General features: G+C 39.7%; 1 protein-coding gene across 12 annotated transcripts in view; it reads left to right on the top strand.

Moving 5' to 3' along the window:
• The window catches only part of PLCB4 (phospholipase C beta 4), a 226,940-nt gene that overhangs the window by 64,685 nt on the left and 143,157 nt on the right, over nt 1–19,098 (top strand). For 11 of the 12 annotated variants that reach the window (XM_042445104.1, XM_042445102.1, XM_042445097.1 and 8 more), the window contains exon 3: nt 16,974–17,037. The gene's annotated coding sequence lies outside the window, so the exon portion shown is untranslated. Of the gene's footprint in view, nt 1–14,227; nt 14,294–16,973; nt 17,038–19,098 lie in introns of those variants that run through there. The other variant, XM_042445093.1, reaches the window with a different exon arrangement.

The raw sequence follows: 19,098 nt of genomic DNA, 5'->3' as shown, positions 1-19,098 counted from the left end.
TAATAATATTCTCCTCTCCTCACCCAAACCAAAAAACCCAAGGCATGTGAGCCTTTCTTCAGAAAGAGGATTTTCTAGTCCTTTGGACTAGCCTCTTCTGTCTCCTCCACAGATTTATGGTAACCTTTTCAAGAAGGATAACCAGAATTGTGCCCAGCATTCCAAATGTGCTTGCATCATGGATTGTATAAAAAGCCTTAAGATATTGGATGCTTTGCTTCCATTCTCTTAATGATTCCCACTACTGAGAATGTAGCACATCCTAGAATACAAAGGCATAATATTAAAGCATGCTTGTGGTTTTCCATTCCCAAGATGGCAGTATGAAGACCACTGGCTGCCCAGCAGTGTCTGTGCATGCAAGAAATTTTATCCACAATAGCACATTGTTTTTCCTTTAAAGGAGAAAGTTGTACCACCAAGTATTTTCCATTCTAAATGGAATGTGAATGATCAAATCTTTCAGCCACCCAATATTTGTCACAATGAGGAAAGTAAAGCATGAATGTTGAATGGGAGTAGTTGCAATCCATTAAAATGGTGGTTCTTAACCTTTAAAAAACAAACAGGGACCCCCTTTAAATATCTTTTGTTGCTGTAGAACCCCCCCCCCAACAGATTTAAAACTGATGAAGATGAAGATGACTGAATGCGGAACCATTAACAATTATCCCATCCATTAAACATTCCCTTAGAGACATTGGAGGCAATGTGGGGAGTGGGGGGTGACTTTTCTCCTACTTCTTTCCACCAATTTGCAGCTGGAGTGGATTGAACAGCAACACGCAGGGCCAGCCAACCAAGCCTTTGCCTTGGCTTCTCTCACATGGCCACTCCATTGTGGGAAAAAGGTGGGATGAGGAGCCTTCAGTCCTTTGCAGACCCTTGTGTGGACATCACAGTCTCCTAGGGGTCAAAGGACCAGAGTTTAAGAACCATAGCATCACAACAAATCCCCTATTGTCAAATGTAATTTCATTATTAGGGTCTTCTGTCATTGGCATTTGTGAACATGAACCAAAGAGCCTGGAGTATTTACTCATTCTACCTGTACTTTCCCTTATCAATTTCTGCACAAGCTCTAATAAAAGTCAGTATAATCTACATTGTTTTTATGGTTGCTGGAGCAGGTTTCATGAGCTCACTTTCAAAGAACCAAAACAATCTAGTGTATCTGGAAAAATGTTGACACTTTGCATGACTGGGGTTTCTTCATAGCGGCTGGATATGTTTATATTTATTGTTGAGGAATATAACCACAAAACATCATTGCATTGATCCATCCTTATTGGACTTTTTAATGGGGATGTGCTTTGGAAAGGATAGGGATGGGCAGACATATTTTGGGTTCGGATTTCAAGAAATGTGAAACGTATTTTGGAAATAGTCTGTCTTGCTTGACAGGAACTACTAAAAACCAGCAGGTCATGGGCCTACATAGAAACATTTCTGCTTCCATGTATAGCCAGAGCTTGGATTACAGAAAGTTAACATTTTGGATTCGACTTCCAAGAATGTACCCTACTTTCTATCACCCTGTCCTGTGGTCATTTATTCTGTGGAAGTCTGAGAAGTGTAAATCAAAAAGTAGCATTTCCAACATCTAACTGAGGCCAAGGTCTGGAAAATCATCTACTGATCCATTTTCCCTCTTCATTCAGTAATTTTTATATAAGCAAGAATATCAAACCTATTGACAGAATACCTATTAATGCTTTTTCTGCATGGGTGCTTTATAGTCAGTACCATTGTTTTACCCCACCCCTTCACCCCATTGCTTTTGGAGGGTTATGATGATATTTGTCTCTGGCACAGGTTTTCATCAGTTTATTAGCTAGATAATGTTCCATCTAAAGAACACACACATTTAGCTTCTGGCAGTCAGATAATATCTCTTCAATAATCAAAGCTAGTGTGCTGTTAATGTATGCAGAAAGTAAATGCTAACATTGCTTTCTACACAGATACCATTTTGAAGTGCATCACTGTGAAATGCTTGGTTGTGACAGTGTATATTTAAAGGTAACAAGCATGCAGGGGGAAAACCCCCGAAGGGCTAAATACATTACCTGCATTTTACTTTCCCTCCCCATTTTTTCTATTGTGTTTTCAGATTTCAGCTAAGGATTGTGCGACCATAACACATAATGGATTTCTTGCTTACTCTGGGATAGTCCAGGTTCTACTGCTAACCTTTGGTTTGATGCTTTCCAGCCAACTTTTCTGAGTATATTCTTATCTTCCTATCCTTATTTCAAAGTGAAGAAATTGCTTCTGTTGATAATTTATATCAAATGAGCCACTGATTGTGGGAAGCAATGAATCCAATATTGATTTTAAAAATCTCAGAAGTGAACAAAATCTATGAGTCAGTAATTTTTGATGGAATTGCCTATATCCTATGCTTTCTTTCATGGCACAAGGGGAAAGTAAAGGCTGCAGGAGAAAGTATTTCAATCTTGAAGCCCTCTTTCTTAGTGAATTGCCAATGTTGTTATGTGCTAGAAGAAAAAGAGTAGGCACTCCAAAACTGTGGGTGTGTCTGCTTCTATGTTAAATACTTTTGGGTACACGATCTGTAAAGGAGAAACAGACAAAGCCAGAGATTGGAAATACAGCTGGCCCTTCTTATACACAGATTTTTTATACATGGATTCAAGTATCCACAGTGTGAAAATGTTAAAAAAAAGTATACATTTCAAATATCAAACCTTGATTTTCCATTTTTTATAAGGGACACCATTTTGCTATGTCATTATATTTAATGGGACTTGAGCATCCACGGATTTTGTTATCCACGGGGGATCTTGGACCCAAACCCCAGCGTATCACAAGGGTCCACTGTAGTACTTTTAGAACTACAGCTCTTTCTCAGTGGCTGTCCCTGGATTCTGGAACTCCTTCCCTAGGAAAGCTAGGTTAGCTTCTTCTTTGGTCTCCTTTTGGTGGCAGGCAAAAACATTCTTATTCCACAAGGCTTTAAAAATTGACTGTGATGGGCTTTTAATGGTGTGCTGTACTGTTTTATCAATTTTTACATAGTCTTTTAATACATTTTAAATGGTTTAAACTTTACAATTGTTTTTAGTAGCTTCTTTATAATTTTATTCATATTTTTGTATAGTTTTTAATCTTGTTGTGAGCATCTTTGAGTCTCATTATTGGAAAAAAGGCAAGATATTAATGAATTAATGATAATGACATTGATAACCCCCACACTCAGATTGATCATTATCAGCATGTTGCCTGGGAGCTTTTAAGGGTTGTTGACTGAATTTTTCAAGTTCTGATCAGAAAAAGAGAATACTTTGTACAGTAGATCCTTCATATTGGTGGGCTAGCAATCTGCAGATTTGACCACCTGCAGATCACCATTCCCCATATTATTCAAAGGTGGTGTGTGCATGCAGACATACATATGCGTACACATCTGTGTGCATGTTGCTGCCATTGAATAATATGGAGTGCAACTGTCCCATGTTTTTTGCCATCTGCAAGGGCCCCTGGAACAAAACCCACTGATGGGAAGGGTCCATTGTACAGTTGGCTCTCCTTATCCATGGATCTTTTATCCATGGATTCAAGCATCCACAGCTTGAAAATATTCCAAAAAAGTATAAACTTCAAATAACAAACCTGCCGCCGCCGCTTGCTCCATGCGGGAGCCGTAGCAGCCACACCGCGCAGCTCCCACGCAGAGCAAAAAAGGAGCTCCAAAATGGAGCTCCTTCTTGCGGTGCCTCTATGACGTCGCGAGGCGCCACTGGCGCATTCGCGACGTCATAGGCACCGTGACACGTTCGGACGCTATGCGTACGATACGTAAAGATGGCGCCGGCCGTGTGGAACGGCTGGCACCATATTGTACCTTTTTTAAAATGGGATGTCCTAAGTGCCGGTGTGTAACCGGCCTTGATTTTCCATTTTATGCAAGAGTCACCATTTTGCTATGCCATTATATTTAATGGGACTTCAGCATCTACAGATGTTGTTATGCATGGGGGATCCTGGAACCAAACTCCAATGGTTAACAAGGATCCATTGTATAATATTTAAACCACCGTTAGTGGAAGGAATGTATTTGCTATTGTGGCCAAAGAGTTCTTCACCTAGTGTACCATGGACACAGTATAGGACCTGTCCTGGAGGAAACGGAGGATATTGTCAGGCATTTTGCCCAAATTCAGTGGCTGTACTGCCACTTTTTTGTATGTTGAAAACTGTTGCTTAGAGCAGTGACACTCAGAATGGTTGTCTGTGGACAGGTACCAGTGCATGAGCTATTAGCTGCTAGTCCATGAAGAACTTCCAGGAAAGAAAGAAGCAGTTGTCAGCAATGGAAATAAGTATGGTGCTGTTCCCCACATTAGAAAACCAGAGTTGCCCATTCTCTACAACAGATTGCCTGAGAAGCAGTAGGTTAAAAATGTTCAAATGCTCTCTTAATCTTGATGAATCAAATTATGGTTTTCTGTCAAGCAAACACTGAGACTTTTTCTACTTAAAAATTTAAATCTCATTCTGTATATAGACTGAGCTGGATTAGTCACTTGTGAACTGTTTGTTCATTTTATATATAGGGGGTTGGAGAGAAAGAGGAAGATACTGTAATCCTGTAAGAAGATAGACCTAAAAATGGTGCGGATCGGAACTATAAAATAGTTACAACTAATCCCCGGTAATTCAGGCAGAAGAATTCTGTTATTGTCAGGTTTTGCTGATGTTGTGCTACATTGGAGACACCTTGTTTTCCTCCATTTATGCTTGACTGTTCAGTAGAACAACTTTGACATTTCCTTCTAGGGCAACTTGGCAAATACAATTGGGAGAATTTGAGTAAATATGACCACTGGATTTCAGCAGGGGGAGGGAAATAATTTCTGGATTCTCTGCCCTTTAAGTCTGATATTCTAGAACAGAAATTTCAGCCTGTCTGAGGTGTGTCCTTAGGATGAGTTAGTTCCTGCTAAGCACACTTCCCTTTTGTTTTCATGGTAGACTCTTGTGTTTTGAACATGTTGAGTGCATGCCTATGTATATAGAGGGCATTAAAAATGAAACACTGGATGAAAGGTTGTTGTTGTTGTTATTGTTGTTGTTGTTGTGTGCCTTCAAGTCATTTTGAGTTATGGTGACCCTAAGGTGAATCTATCATGGGTTTTCTTAGAAAGATTTGTTCAGAGGGAGTTTGCCGTTGTCTTCCTTTGAGGCGAAGAGTGTGTGACATGCCCATGGTCACTAAGTGGGTTTCCATGGCTGAGCAAGGAATTGAACTCTGGTCTCCAGAGTCCTAGAAGATTTTCAAATCAGTGTTTATCATGGGGTAAGTGCTGGTAAAATGCTGGCAAAACATTTAGGAAGCATGTGTGTGTGAAAGCCTGGCACGCATCCTAAACGTCAGGAAATCATCCCCTCATCTCCAGTGTCCTTGAATTGTTCGGGGAGCAGCCATTTCTCATTAACAGAAACTTTGCTTTAATGAGAAATGGCTGCTTCCTGAATGATTCAGGGATGCTGGAGGCGAGGGGACGATTCCTTGACATTTAGGAAGTGCAGGCTTTCACACACATGTGCTTCCTGAACATTTTACTGGCGTTTTTACCATTGGTAAAACACTGGCATGAAAATCTTCACAAAACTCAAACCACTCCATCACAATGGCTTATAATCTGTATTGCATATCTGTCTGTACCTTGTTTGAATCTCAGTCAAACAAGAAAGTTGTGGTGTCTGTGATTTCATTTGCACCTAAATTGTTTTCTGTTTTCAAAGGATTACACTGGTCATTTTAAAATACCCTTCTTCTGTGAAAATCAGTTAAAATTATGCTCTCTATAAAATGCAACCTGTGGCTGTAGCTGATGCCACAGAGTTATGAAAATTTTGAGAGGTTTTCTCCTGTAACCTGTGCTTTGTGCTTTCTCATAATCTGTGAATTTCCTACTCTTGATTCACAAATTTTAATATTTTTTGTGCTAATTTAACTGGAGCAACAGCAGTGTGTTTGATTTCTTCTCTTCTTTCTTTTTGGAGTTCCAAAATGTATAAAGACTGCTTTCCACTGATGCAACTTCCCTTTCCTTTGGTTTGTTTGATAATTATTATTTTGTTTGGTAAAAGACTAGGTAAACCAAGTATAAAAGCAGAATATTCTCCTCTCAGGTAGTGGTGTAGGTGGCAAACAATGCCCTTCTTGGTTAATGGAAAGGCCATGACTTGGTTGTGTAAGTTCTGCAATGTGTCTTGCTCCTTTAATGTTTACAGGCATAGAGATGTTGTTTCCTTGAAAAAGAAAACAAATGAAGACGCCAACAACCCAGAATAAATGCTTATAATTTTCCCTGTTGAAAAACAAAATGAGGGAATCTTTGAGACTTAACTATAGAATAATAGAATCAAAGAGTTGGAAGAGACCGCAAGGACCATCCAGTCCAACCCCCTGCAATGCAGGAACTCTCAATCAAAGCATCGCTGACAGATGGCTATCCAGCCTCTATTTAAAAACCTCCAAAGAAGGAGACTACCACTCTCTGAGGGCATGTGTTCCACTGTCGAGAAGCTCTTTTTCTCAAGAAGTTCCTCCTAATGGTGGAATCTCTTTTCCTGTAGCTTGCATCCATTGTTCCGTGTGATATTCTTTGGAGCAGCAGAACACAAGCTTGCTCCATCCTCAATATGACACCCCATACAAATACTTAAACAGGACTACCATATCACCTCTTACCTTTCTCTTCTCCAGGCTAAATACCTGATACCTTTGCTAGTGTCTGTTTAAAAAGTCAGTCTTACTGAGTTTGTTGAGTTACTTCCAAACTTTGAGGGAAATGTGGGGATCTAGAGTGGGGACAAGCAGGGTGACCAGGGCATGTTTTACATTTCAACTTTCTGTCCAGGAAGAATTTCAAAATGTCCTTCCTTTTGAGAATGACTAAGAAACATGAATTTATATTAGTGTGCTTAGTTTTTATTTTGTAATGCCCTTGTAATTATATTGTAATGTCCTTGTAATTTTGTGATTTTTTTCTTGAATGTCCTACATTTTGCAGTGCTATTCCTCCTTTACAGTTGTGACACCTGGTCACCAGAGGGGAGAAGGGACTTAATTGTGCACAGTGTTGTATTCTAATCTTTTTCTGACACCCTGTAGTCAATGTGACGGAGGAAAGTGGCATCATTGGTCTCTTGATCTCTCTTTTAAAAGCAATTTGGAAATGTCCCTCCTTGTTTCTAGGTAGCTATAGGATCCCAAATCAGAGAAAGACTGCAATTCTGTATGCCCTTGTTTGGAAGTAACCCAACAAACTCAGTAAGACTTACTTTTTAACAGACACTAGCAAAAGTATCTGGTATTTCAATAGTTCTCTCTTTCTTTTTCTCTCCTTCTGTCTTAACTCATAATACATTATAGGTGTTAATGTAAATCCACACGAATCATATCTGGAGGTGTAGTGCGTGGGTTTTTCATAGTCTCTGAGACCAGAGGTACTGAGCTGTACTCTTGCGGTATGTAATAACCTGCCTCAGCATTGACTTTCCAGCATGGCATTTGGATCTGTTCTTGGGCAAATCCACCCATGATTTTTTTCTCATTGGTCCTTCTGCAGCTGCTGATACTTTTGCTAGTGTCTGTTTAAGAAGTGGATCCTACTACCCTGATCCCTTAGGGACGGGTCCACCAACCACCCTTTAACTATCTCTATAGCTCTTAATACAGTTCTTAACACTTGTTATCATGTTTAGTCACCTTTTAAAAACTTCCCATTCCTGCTACTGGAGAGCATGAGTTTCTCCTCTATTTTCTATGAACATTTCCATTTGTAAATGCTGATGTGTGGAAATGATGACAAATTTTGGTAAAGTTCTCTATGTGAATAAATTAAGGTTCAGACTAGGGATGTAAAAGGGATAAAAATCTTCAATTATTTCGTCTTTGTATCTAATTATTTTCCCCCCATTTTAGGAGAAAATGAATATTCTCCAAATGTTCTGAAGTGTTGCAAAAGAAATTATTCTGCAAGGATGTATAAATATGAGAGGAGTTGTTGTTTTGGTAAAATAAACCTGTTTTCTCTGCGGAAAAGTTTTTTTGTTTGTTTGTTTTTGTATGCACACACAACAGTTTTTTTTCCTTGCACATAACAATTTTTCCATCACACTCTGGAACATCATAAGACTGAGAGAAAACAGTACAAAATTCTTGCTGGTCTCTTATTCTTTCTTATGGGTTTTCCTGACAGTTGAGAAGACTGGTTTTCCCTGTTTGATGATATGGGAAAGAATAGTTATGAATTACAAGAGACATAGTATGCAAAATGGTATGTGAGAGGAGAGAATGGGGCAAGTATATGAAAGAAAATATCTGAACATGTATTTTCTAATGGGAGTTACAGGTGGAATTTGATGGTGTGGAGCTTAAAGATTTCTCTTAAAGACCTTCAAACCAAGATTATCAGTTGTTTGCCTCTAATTTTCACAGTGTTGCTGGCAGTACTCAGAAATGTTACATTTTTTGGACCAAAGCTTCCAAAATCCATCAGACAGCATGGTTACTGTAAATGCCGATTGGGGTATTCTAGCAGGTATAGTCCAGAAATGCACTCTTTCCAAACACAGGATGCCTCTATGTCTTTAGAATGACAGGTAGCAATAGGCAAATACCAACATCTTTTTGCACATAAACCAATTGAACTACATGGCAAATATAGCCTTATCAGAGTGGCCCAGAGAAGTCTTTTGTGCTGTACAAGGCTGGGTGCCCTTTTCAGTCAAAGATGCTACAAACAATAACAACAACTTGTTTTGCAGAAGGCAGCCAAGGTTGTTGCACAATCAGAAGAGGAGGGGTTATTGATGCTTGCAAATTGCATGGAAGAGGTGGGTGCAAATTCAAATTGGAAAAGGAACATGACGAGAGGGACACTGGTAGGCTTCTGACTTTGCTTTACCCTATTTTTTCTGTTCCCTCCTTCTCACCTGTTGGAAGAACATATATGGGGAATCTAGGGATAAGTATTAATGAACAATATATTAGTGAACATATTAAACTTCTTTAGTGGCTGTCTATTTGCCCACAGGGACCCTTGCAGTACAAAAAGATTCAAAACATTTTTCATGCTTTGGATAATAAGGGATTTATGATATGGTCAGTTTCAGAGGAAATTAACATTTGTAATATGGGTTTACCCTTTAAGGTAATTGTCTCCAACCTGGTACTACTCAGATATTTCAGACTACAACCCCTATCATCCTTGATCATTGGTGATGCTGTCTGGCGCTGATGGGAACTGCAGTCCAAAGCATCTGGGAGATACTATTTTGAAGCAGGGTCTTAAGGCTTTACTCTCATGCTGTTGTTGTAGCCTGTGCAGTTTAGGCTGCTGGGATTATAAGTGATTTGTGCTTTAATCCAAGCATCTTCTCCACAAAGTCATTATTACTGAAAATATCTATTGTAGTTTTTCAGGCAGAAATGCTCCTGGTCAATCGAAAGGCAGATCAGGAAACAGCAATTCAGGCTGTGCTCGATGGGGTTACATTCTTCCTGAAGATGCAGGCTCGCACCTTGGATATACTGCTGTATTCAGTTCTGAGCTGGAAGACCAGGTGTACACAGTTACACAGTACACATAGTTACACAGTTAACACTTGTGTGCCAGCTGCACCTCTTATTTAAGATGTCAGATCTGGCTGTGGTGACACATACTTTAGTGACACTCTGGTCGGATTACTATAAAACTTTGTGCATTGGACTTCCTTTGAAAAGTGTTTTGAAACTTCAAGTGGTCCAAAGAGCTGCAGCCAGATTGCTAACTAGGGCTGACCGCAGGGATCACACAACTCCTTCGTTGCAGCAGCTCTACTTTCAAGTACAATTCAAAGTGCTAGTTATGATCTTTGAAGCCTCACACAGCTCAGGTCCAGGTTATTTGAAGGACTGTATTCTCCCTTACTAATTAGCCTGTACTCGGAGGTCTGCTGGGGAGGCCTTTTTCTCTGTTCCACTGCCTTCAGAGGTAAAGCTGGTGAGAACAGGAGAGAGGGCCTTCTTAGTCATTGCCTTCAGGGTCTGGAACTCCCTTTCCAGAAAAGGCACAGGGGCACTTTCCCTACTTTCTTTTCACAAACAAGCAAAAACTTTTCTATTCCAGCAGGCTATGACCTGTCTTATACAGTGCTCTGAATATTGCTAACTGTTCTGCTGGCCTGTGTGTATCTTTTAACCTGGATTTAATTATTTTTATTCTTTACTTGTGTTGTGTTTCAATGTTTGTATTTTGTGGCTTTTTAACAGTTTTTGTAATTGTTGTAAGCTGCCAATCTGGGGAAAGGCAGGACATTACTTCTATTACTAATAATATTCAGCCCTCTCCATCCTATCCATCCATTGCTATTGCTTCGGTGTGGTTTTTAAGCCCTTTTTTTTTTAAAGCAAAACCACCAACTGAAATATTTATCATCATTTCAGCAAACTTTTATTCAAAACTAACAACATGCACATGTGATTTTTTTTTAAAGGTCAGGTAAATCTCACATAATAAACAAAGACCTTTTGAAGCTTCCTGAGAACACTTGAAAGCATCTTCCAAATGCATTTAGAAACAACTTTTTCTTTAACCAGCCTCTACTTTTCTTATTGGTGGCTGAACTTACAGATCTATTCTAAGGGTAGCTGGTGAGGCAAGCTTATCTTCTTTTTCCCTTGCTCTCACTGTTTTGATATTTATGCTGCCCAGTAAGGGATTCTAAGGGCAGCTTCTATTTACTTTGCCTGTTGTAGGTAAGCGCACAAGGTTTTGGTATGATTGGCTAAGTGGAACCCCACTCTTTCCTGACTCAAGCTTGCTTTATTGCATTGCTTACTGCAGACATGATGCTGCAAATGACACTGAAAATCTGTGCTTTCCCAGCTTTTTTCACCATCTTCTCAATGCTGCTACTTTTTATCCACAAGGAGCTGGTGGATGAAGTCTTTCCTGAATGTGCTCTTTGTAGTTCAGTGTCTGTCCCTACAGAAAAGGACTCTAAGGTTTCCTTTGTTTTTTTCTGTTTACTCCTTCTTGGTACAGCAGCCTTGCTTCACTGTAAGGAGCTGTCAGAACTTTGGCTTTTAAAAGCAGAATATGTACAGACATTTTTCGAGTAAAGATGGACAAAGTTTAGTTACACCTAACAGTAATGTTCTGTGCTGTGAGCACCTTGTCTGGCTCAAAGCCAGTGATTGTGATCCTGCGTGAAGAGGAAATTTGCTCTTGCTTAAAGCTCCTAACAGATACTTGTTCTGCTTGATCAGATGAGCTGGCAAATAGCTATGGATTCTTGGGTTGTCATCTGAAGGACACAAGTGGATCATGCTGGACTACTTTTAAGGAGATACAGAAGTATGTGTGCATGTGTGGGTATATATATCTTGAGACGATAGTACCTATTTCATTTCCCCAGTGCCAAAAGCTGCTATGGAAGAAGACATGGTTTATAAAAAATGGGTTTTTTCCCCTGCCTGCATACCACTCTTTTGCCAAACCTTGCCGAACTGGTGTGCAGGAGGAAGCTGCAGATTTCTCTCTTCCATTTTGGTCTGCCTTTTAAAATGATTGGACTTGCTGCTCCAAATGCTAACAAATAAAGTTGCTATTTATTGACCTCCCAGGTGTCAGGGTTTGACACAAATGCTCATGGTTTTCCACTTCATTTCAGCTTCCTCCATAGGGAAGGAACAAAATTTCAGATTGAGGAGACAGAAGCAGGGAGAGAAAAGCCTCGGAGCTTTTGCTCTTTGCTCAGTCTTGCATGTCTGTTTGTTTTTACCAGAGTTTGGTAGACTTTATTTTTAAAACGACAGCTCCAAGAATCCCCCAATGAATGTGGCTTCTTCGAAGCTCTGGATTTCTGCTCCTGAGGAATTATGTAGACATGTTCAGTATTTTTTTCTTCTTCTCCTGAATAACCAATTGTTGTTCTTTGTTCTCTCAAGATGCTGACCATGATTTGTCAGGCACTATCCTCTAGCTGCCAGGGTCCACTCCTTGTCTTAGAATGTGAGGCTCAGGAAAAACTGACAACACTTGTTTCACTGAGAACTATCTGCTAGGCTTTTATAGCATTAGCTGCTCTGCATGCCATTTCTACAAAGAATTAATGACTGTGATTAAATAACGTTGGCTGTCTCTGAATTTTAAGATTTATAGTGTATGTATTCATGCATGTGAGTGTCAAGGCACTTTGTTCTGTAGCAAATCCTCATACTTAAATACTTCACAGCCCTTAAATTGCCAGTGAACTAGACTGGATGCTGTTCACTACAAAGCCAATGCTCTGCGTGATAAATCTGATCTTTGATCTCTAGAAATGCTATAGTAGACACCAATCATTTTGCTTTCAGGGAACTATAGGAGAATAGTCTTACTATAATAAGCTGTGCTACAAAATCCGGTAGACCTGTCCATGTCCCTGTGTTTAAGCTACCTGTATCGGGCACTTTTTAAAACCATGGTACAAACTCCAAATAGTGATAAACACCTAATGAACAATTCATTTTATTTTATGTTTTACGCTGAGATACCATGTACTGTATCTCAAAGACCTCTACTCCATGTTGGCTTATGTGAGAGGCACATGCTTCAAAACACTGAAAACTCTCCTGACTCCCATGACCCTATCTGTCCAGAAATAGGCAATGACTACCTGAAAAAAACTTAGAAAACTGGCAGTATAGCATTTCCAACACAGATTTGAGGGACTCTTATACATCTTAGAGATATTTTCTAGGGTCAAATACCAATGTTACGATATTTAATTAAAAATTGCTCTAAGATCATAGCTCAAAGTAAATTTGAGTTCTTTCTTCCACATTATTTCCATTGCTCTGAATATATATTATGACATATATTTGTGACCATTTAATCATACATTCCTTAACTTGTTCCTTTTCGGTTTCTATTTTCAATAACATCTTATACATTTTAGATACCAACTTCTTATCATTAAAGTGGAAGCGTTTCTCAAACTCTGAATTCTCAAAACCAATTATTTTCATGTCAATTTTAAATCTTTCTTTCAGTTGTCATTGAGAGAAGCCTTGTAGGCTGGGAGGAGATATAGAAATACTATAAACAAACAAACAGACAAACAAACAAACAAATATCCATAGAAAGCCAAATAATCTAATCTACAGACAGGAACTGTTATATGTTACCATTTATACTAGTCTTACAGAAAGTCTATCAACATTATTATCCTCTATGCCCTTTCTCTATAGGAAACTTCCTATTTCATGATAGCTGCTTCTAGTTCTGTGTGCTTCCACATACAATCATATTCTCTCCACTCATTGATCTTATGCTTTATGTTACACAAAGAAGAGCAATGAGCTTTCTACAATATTGAATTTTTTGTGCGTTTTGCATGTAACCCTCCTAACTTCCATTCCACTTTCACACTACTGGGTTGAAAATAACCTTATGAGTGGAGAAGAAACGTGATTACAGTTTAAAAAGAAACTAACAAGTGAAGCCTCCAAAACCATCTGTGCCCCGTCTTTCCATGCGCTGGTTATCTCAGTTTGAATACAGAAGGTTGGGGCATGTGTAGAAATACAGCGGGCCCTTGGTATCTGCTAGGGTTTGGTACCTGGACCTCCTGTGGATACCAAATCCGTGGATGCTCAAGTCCCATTAAATACAATGGCATAGTAAAATGGTGTCCCTTATATCAAAATGGCGAAATCATGGTTTGCTTTTGGGAATTTATATATTATTAAAATATTGTCAAGTTGTGGATTTTTGAATCTGTGGATAAAGAATGTATGGATATTGAGGGCCGAATGTACCTGAACAAGCAGGTTTTAAAAATATATTATTATTATTATTATTATTATTATTATTATTATTTTAGAAAATAACTTTTGCTATTAATTTCAGTTAGAAACAAAGTTGGGGAGACTATCCTCTACTGAGTCAGATGATCAGTGGACTTGAAGCAAGTATGATGGGACAGTTTCTTCCCTAAATGTGCCCTTCTAAACACCTTGTAATTGAGAGACAGGTTGGTTTTGTTTAAAAAAATGTTCATGAAATTACGTAAAAAAATAAAAGGAAGAAAAATTTGCAATCGTTCCCGAGTGAATGTCATTGCATTTAGTAACAGAACTTTTTAAAAAGTTAACTTTTTTTTGCTTACAACTCCCAGAAGTCCCCAGCCAACATGGCCAATGGAAAAGTTTCAGTTTCTCAGAGCTCTGATCAGCAACAGAGATTTCTGCCAATGCGTAGCTGGAGGCTGAGCCAGAGGGAATGAGGTAGAGTATTCTGGAGGCAGAATGTCTTACGTATCTCTAGCAATTAATCTTTAACTCCAAAATCCAGCAGTGTTCTTTAAACACTTTTTCTCTCAAGGCAGAATTGTGTGGTAAGAGGCCTTACAGAGGCAGACAATCACTGAATCACAGATTTGGAAGGGTCCTTCCACTGCTCATTGTAGAATCTTGTAGGATATGACTACAGCATTCTTGAGAAATGGCTAGTCAGCCTCCATCTAAATAAAAACCCTTATTGAAGGAGAGCTCACCACCTTTTGTAACATGAGGTTTCTCCTAATGTGTTTGCCATTTCAACCCATTAATTCCAGTTCTTCTCTTTGGAGCAACAAAGAACAAGTTTTCTACAGCATCTGTGGGATAGCTCTTCACATATTTGAAGATCAGTATCATGCCTACTTTTAATTGTCTGCTCTCCAAGCTAAAAAAATACTCCAGTCTTTCAACTATTCCATATAGAATTGAAGTTCCTTAATGTTGTGTCTTGTCAGTGTTCTTGAATGAGCATCAAGGCAAGCCAGATGTTTTGGATTGGGCAAAGGAGAACAACATGTTTGTTCAGTGTAGTGATAGGTTCACCATCCTGATAGGTCAGTGCACATGTGAAAGATACCTCTTTGAAAACTTGGACAAACAGCACTAAGACTGTCTACACTTGTCAAATTTAGTCTGTTCTTCTGTGTTTCTGGGGCCAGTCCCTCAAATCAAACCAAAACAAAACCCCAATGCTGTGGAAACAATAAGACAGGTCATGATTTCATAATCGCATGGAGCAGCAGCTCTTGAAAAAAGGGACAGAATATAGAGTTTTAATTCCAGAGGAAACTTGTGAGGAAGCACCCTCTGTAGCATAACTTTACTTTGCAGCTTGAAATACCTCAGTTCTTTCCTCAATAAGTGTACATTACAACATACAGTATAATTGCAGTACTTGGGCTTTATACAATGGGAATCGGAGACAGATTGTCGTGTTGATATTGGCAGAGGGAAACCTAAATGTTTCTCCACTCAAGTTTTTTTTCTTTTGCCATAATTTAATATGCAGACCTTCACAGTCATGTCAGGAATATCTACTAAGCTTTGTTTTTGCCTTTTTCGGTTATTATTCCTAGTCATTTAATAGCTTTAGTGTTCTTGTTTTGGGAAAATAAAACCATAAGTGAAATGTTGCAGCTGAATAGGGCAGTTCTAGCAGTCAGAGGGGAATGGTTGCAGGGTGTGTGTGTGCTTTTCGTATTTTCTAGTAGCATCAAACGCTTATATCAAAGTTGGGGAATATGTGACTCTCCAGATGTTTTTGGACTACAACACTCCTCACTTGTCACCACTGGGAATCTGACAACCTCTGCTGGATTGCAGAGGTTGTGAGGAACAACAACATTTTTTTTTTAAACCACTCATTTCTCAGCCCTGCCTTATATCACACTAAGGGGCAGCCATATTTGGAATGCTTTGTATAAATCTTGGCACTTCAGTGCATCTAAAAAGGTTAGTTGCATTGTCTTTCCTGACTTTTCTCACCCATGGCTGTACAGGCAATATTGTAGGAAAAAGAAGACCAGATTAATCCCTCCTTCCCATTGGAGACATTGGCAGAACAAACTGTATTCATACCCAAGGGCCTGAGTGCGTCTCCTTGTTGCTGGAGGGGTGTGTACTTGGCTATATTTGTGGGTATGATATGCACATGTGTGTGGGGGGAGAGTTGTGTATTGGTATGTGTGGATGTGTAGAGCATGGTCCTGGTGATTACTAGGAAGTTCCAAAGTAACCCCAGGATGCCAGAGGTTGCCCACCCTGGATTTAAGGAAATACATAAGGCGGGGATGGGTAACTTTGAAGGAAGTAGGAACAGTTCACTTCAGGACCTCCCCACAATGTACAGTATCACAATCACCAATGACCTAAGAGATTATCAGATGCCTGAAAGTGACGGGAGCAAAGCGGGACGCTCTCATCACAATTGTGCGACTGGGGCAAGAATATCAGATGGTGTTGCATGATATCGCCATTATCCCATCCTTGTCCCATTTGTGGGGAGGAATTCTCCTGTCCCATTAATGAAAAGCAACAGGAGAATTTCTCCCCACAGACAGGACAAGGTCAGGATAATGGCAACATCATGCAACATTGTCTGATGTTCTTATGCCAGTCGCACTTTGCTCCTGTCACTTTCAGGTGTCTGATAATCTCCCTGTGTCCCATCAAGTTCTGAATTTTGGCTGAAAAATGAGTGATTTTCCTGGGGTTTCCCCACCAAGGTTTGGATGGAGGGGGGTATTGTAGGAAAAGGGATCCAAACTGTCATGTTCTTGAGGCAACCTGGGTGGTGTGAGGGCATTTAGGGTACAAAAACTGGCTAGAATGTTAAAATTTATTTTTGGTAAGATTTGGGTCTTTGGGGAATCCTATGGGAAGGGGTGAAGTGGTCAGTATGGATCCCAGGACCCACAGGTCCCACGTACTTGCCTTAATGACCTTTGCTGGAGGTTATTAAACAGAAGTTGGATGGCTGCCTCTCAAGGATGCATTAATTGTTAGACAGCCCTTGGAGTACCATCCAGCCCAATACATCTACAATTGTTTATACTAATGTGCATGTTTGGCTTTATAGATGTTGCCTGTCTAAATAGGTCTTTTTTTAATCTTTCATTTTTTGCAGAAAGAGACGTTTCCCTCTGCAACCAAAGAGAACTCTGTTTATCTACCCAAATCAGTGCTGTTTGGTAAGTTTCCTGTTTCTACACAATGGGGCAAAGGTGCCACCCAGGATGGTGGTAGTGGATGAGGTAGAGGCCAGGAAGGGGACAAGAAATAAAAAACACAGAGAGGATTATATCAGTGTTGCAGAACTTCTGTGCAGATAGTCTGTATGCAGCTTCAGGGAGTGACTACCATCTATTCTCTCGACCTGAAACAGGCAAAGGAGTTTTTTTTGCTTTTTAGCTTGTTTCTTGCAGCTAATGACAGTTACTGAGGTACTTCATCCTAGTCCCTTAGATGCAGAGGAAAAGAGGGGCCATAAGCAACAAAAGGTGTCAAGGGTTACAGCAAGTGAAGTTGACAGCATTTAAAGAAGACCTCAGGAGGCAAGTTATTTTTGTAGCTCTTATCTAATGTAGTGTGTTGCTTCTTTGGCCTGGAGAAATCTTTACTCCCTTGGTACTTGTTGGAGGAGTTGTGCTTGCAGCCTTCTCCACTTCATCTAAAAATATAGATGCCTCTGTTTTCTGCCATCAAGGCTAATATATATTATTATCACACTTTTTTGACGGGAGGGATCTGTATACTATGAACCTCATTTCTCTCATATGTTTAGTTCAGTTTAGTTACTTCTGAGTATTTAAAATAGCACTGATGTTAACAGTACCGCTGAAAGCCAAGAGATAAAAAAAATTGCTGCTTAACTTTTGGGGGGAGTGAAGGGGATGGGAAGGAAACTTTTTGCAGCTGGGTTGAAAAATTCTGTTTGAACTTTTTCCTGATGCCTATATGACTTTGGACTGTTTTCCTTTCCACTGTTCATTGTTAGTACTGTCTGACAATAATCCTGAGGTGTCAGTGATGAGTACTTCTCTCCTGTGGTTGGTGTTCCTTTTCAATTTTTTTTTTGCAGAAGGTGATGGATTGAGAGAAGAAGCAGTGCTCTGTCTGTGATTTGTCATCATAGGTTATCATGTAGATAAATCTGCACTAACTGTGTAGTATCTTCAGGAAGCCGAGTCATAGGGCATTGCCCTCAACCCCCCCACCACACACACACACACACACACACACACACACTGGTATCTTCCTGGTATAGAAAATGGGGGAAAGGAGTGAAGAATGGACTTTGCCGCACTACTAGCTAACTCTGTTTCCAGGATCCCTTGTAAACCAATGAAATGCCATCAACATGCTGTATCCATCAAATAGGGTGATGAAATTGGGGTGCACACCTTTATTCAGCCCTAGAAACTGTGTTCTCCCCATCTCTTCCAACCCCATCAGGCTGTATCTGCACTGCAGAAATAATCCAGGTTGACACGATTTTAACCTCCATGGCTGAATGCACTGAAATTCTGGGAACTGTAGTTTGTTATGGCACTAGAGTTCTCTGACAGAGAAGGTTAAATGTCTCACAAAACTACAGTTTCCAGAATTCCATAGCATTGAGCCATGGTGGTTAAAGTGGTGTCAATTGGGATTATCTCTGCAGTATGGATATAGCTTCACTTCCATCAGTTATGTCCTTTTCTCCCATTGCCTGCTATTATGTCACAGCAGTTCTGTGAAGTTGCTAACATGGTGGCTTTATGAGTGTCACCTTGAAGTAAATGTTATTAGCTTCCTTGGAAGCTCAAGTGGCAATGTGGTTTCCTTCACCTTCTTGCCCTTGATGGTGGTGTGGAAATAGTTTCTCTTGATCCTCTGGAGAACAAGTGAAATACAAACAAAAGCTTTCTAAATTGTACAGAAGTCAGATTAAATTACTAAGGAAGGAAATGGGGTGTGTCCATTGCATCTGTTAATGTGCACAAGAGACAGTCTGTTGGGGAAACTAGGTGTTCTTCAGACCATCTCCGGCAATTGGCAATTGTCTTCTGTTATCTCTCATGTTCGAGTGTCATGAATTTTGTTTCAGCTGCACTGCCTTATTTTTCCAATTGTTTACCATAAGCTCTCACTTTGAAAAATATTAATATGATGGAAAATACTTTGATCTGGGAAATTATTTCCTATTAAGATGTGTTTCCTTCCAAATGTTGTGGTGAAATGGTCACAGTATCCTCAGAGGTTGATATCTA

Source organism: Sceloporus undulatus, chromosome 1, assembly GCF_019175285.1.
Source record: "Sceloporus undulatus isolate JIND9_A2432 ecotype Alabama chromosome 1, SceUnd_v1.1, whole genome shotgun sequence".
NCBI lineage: Eukaryota > Metazoa > Chordata > Lepidosauria > Squamata > Phrynosomatidae > Sceloporus > Sceloporus undulatus.
The sequence above is the reverse complement of the archived record's forward strand: the minus strand, read 5'-3'. Positions and strand labels throughout refer to the sequence as shown.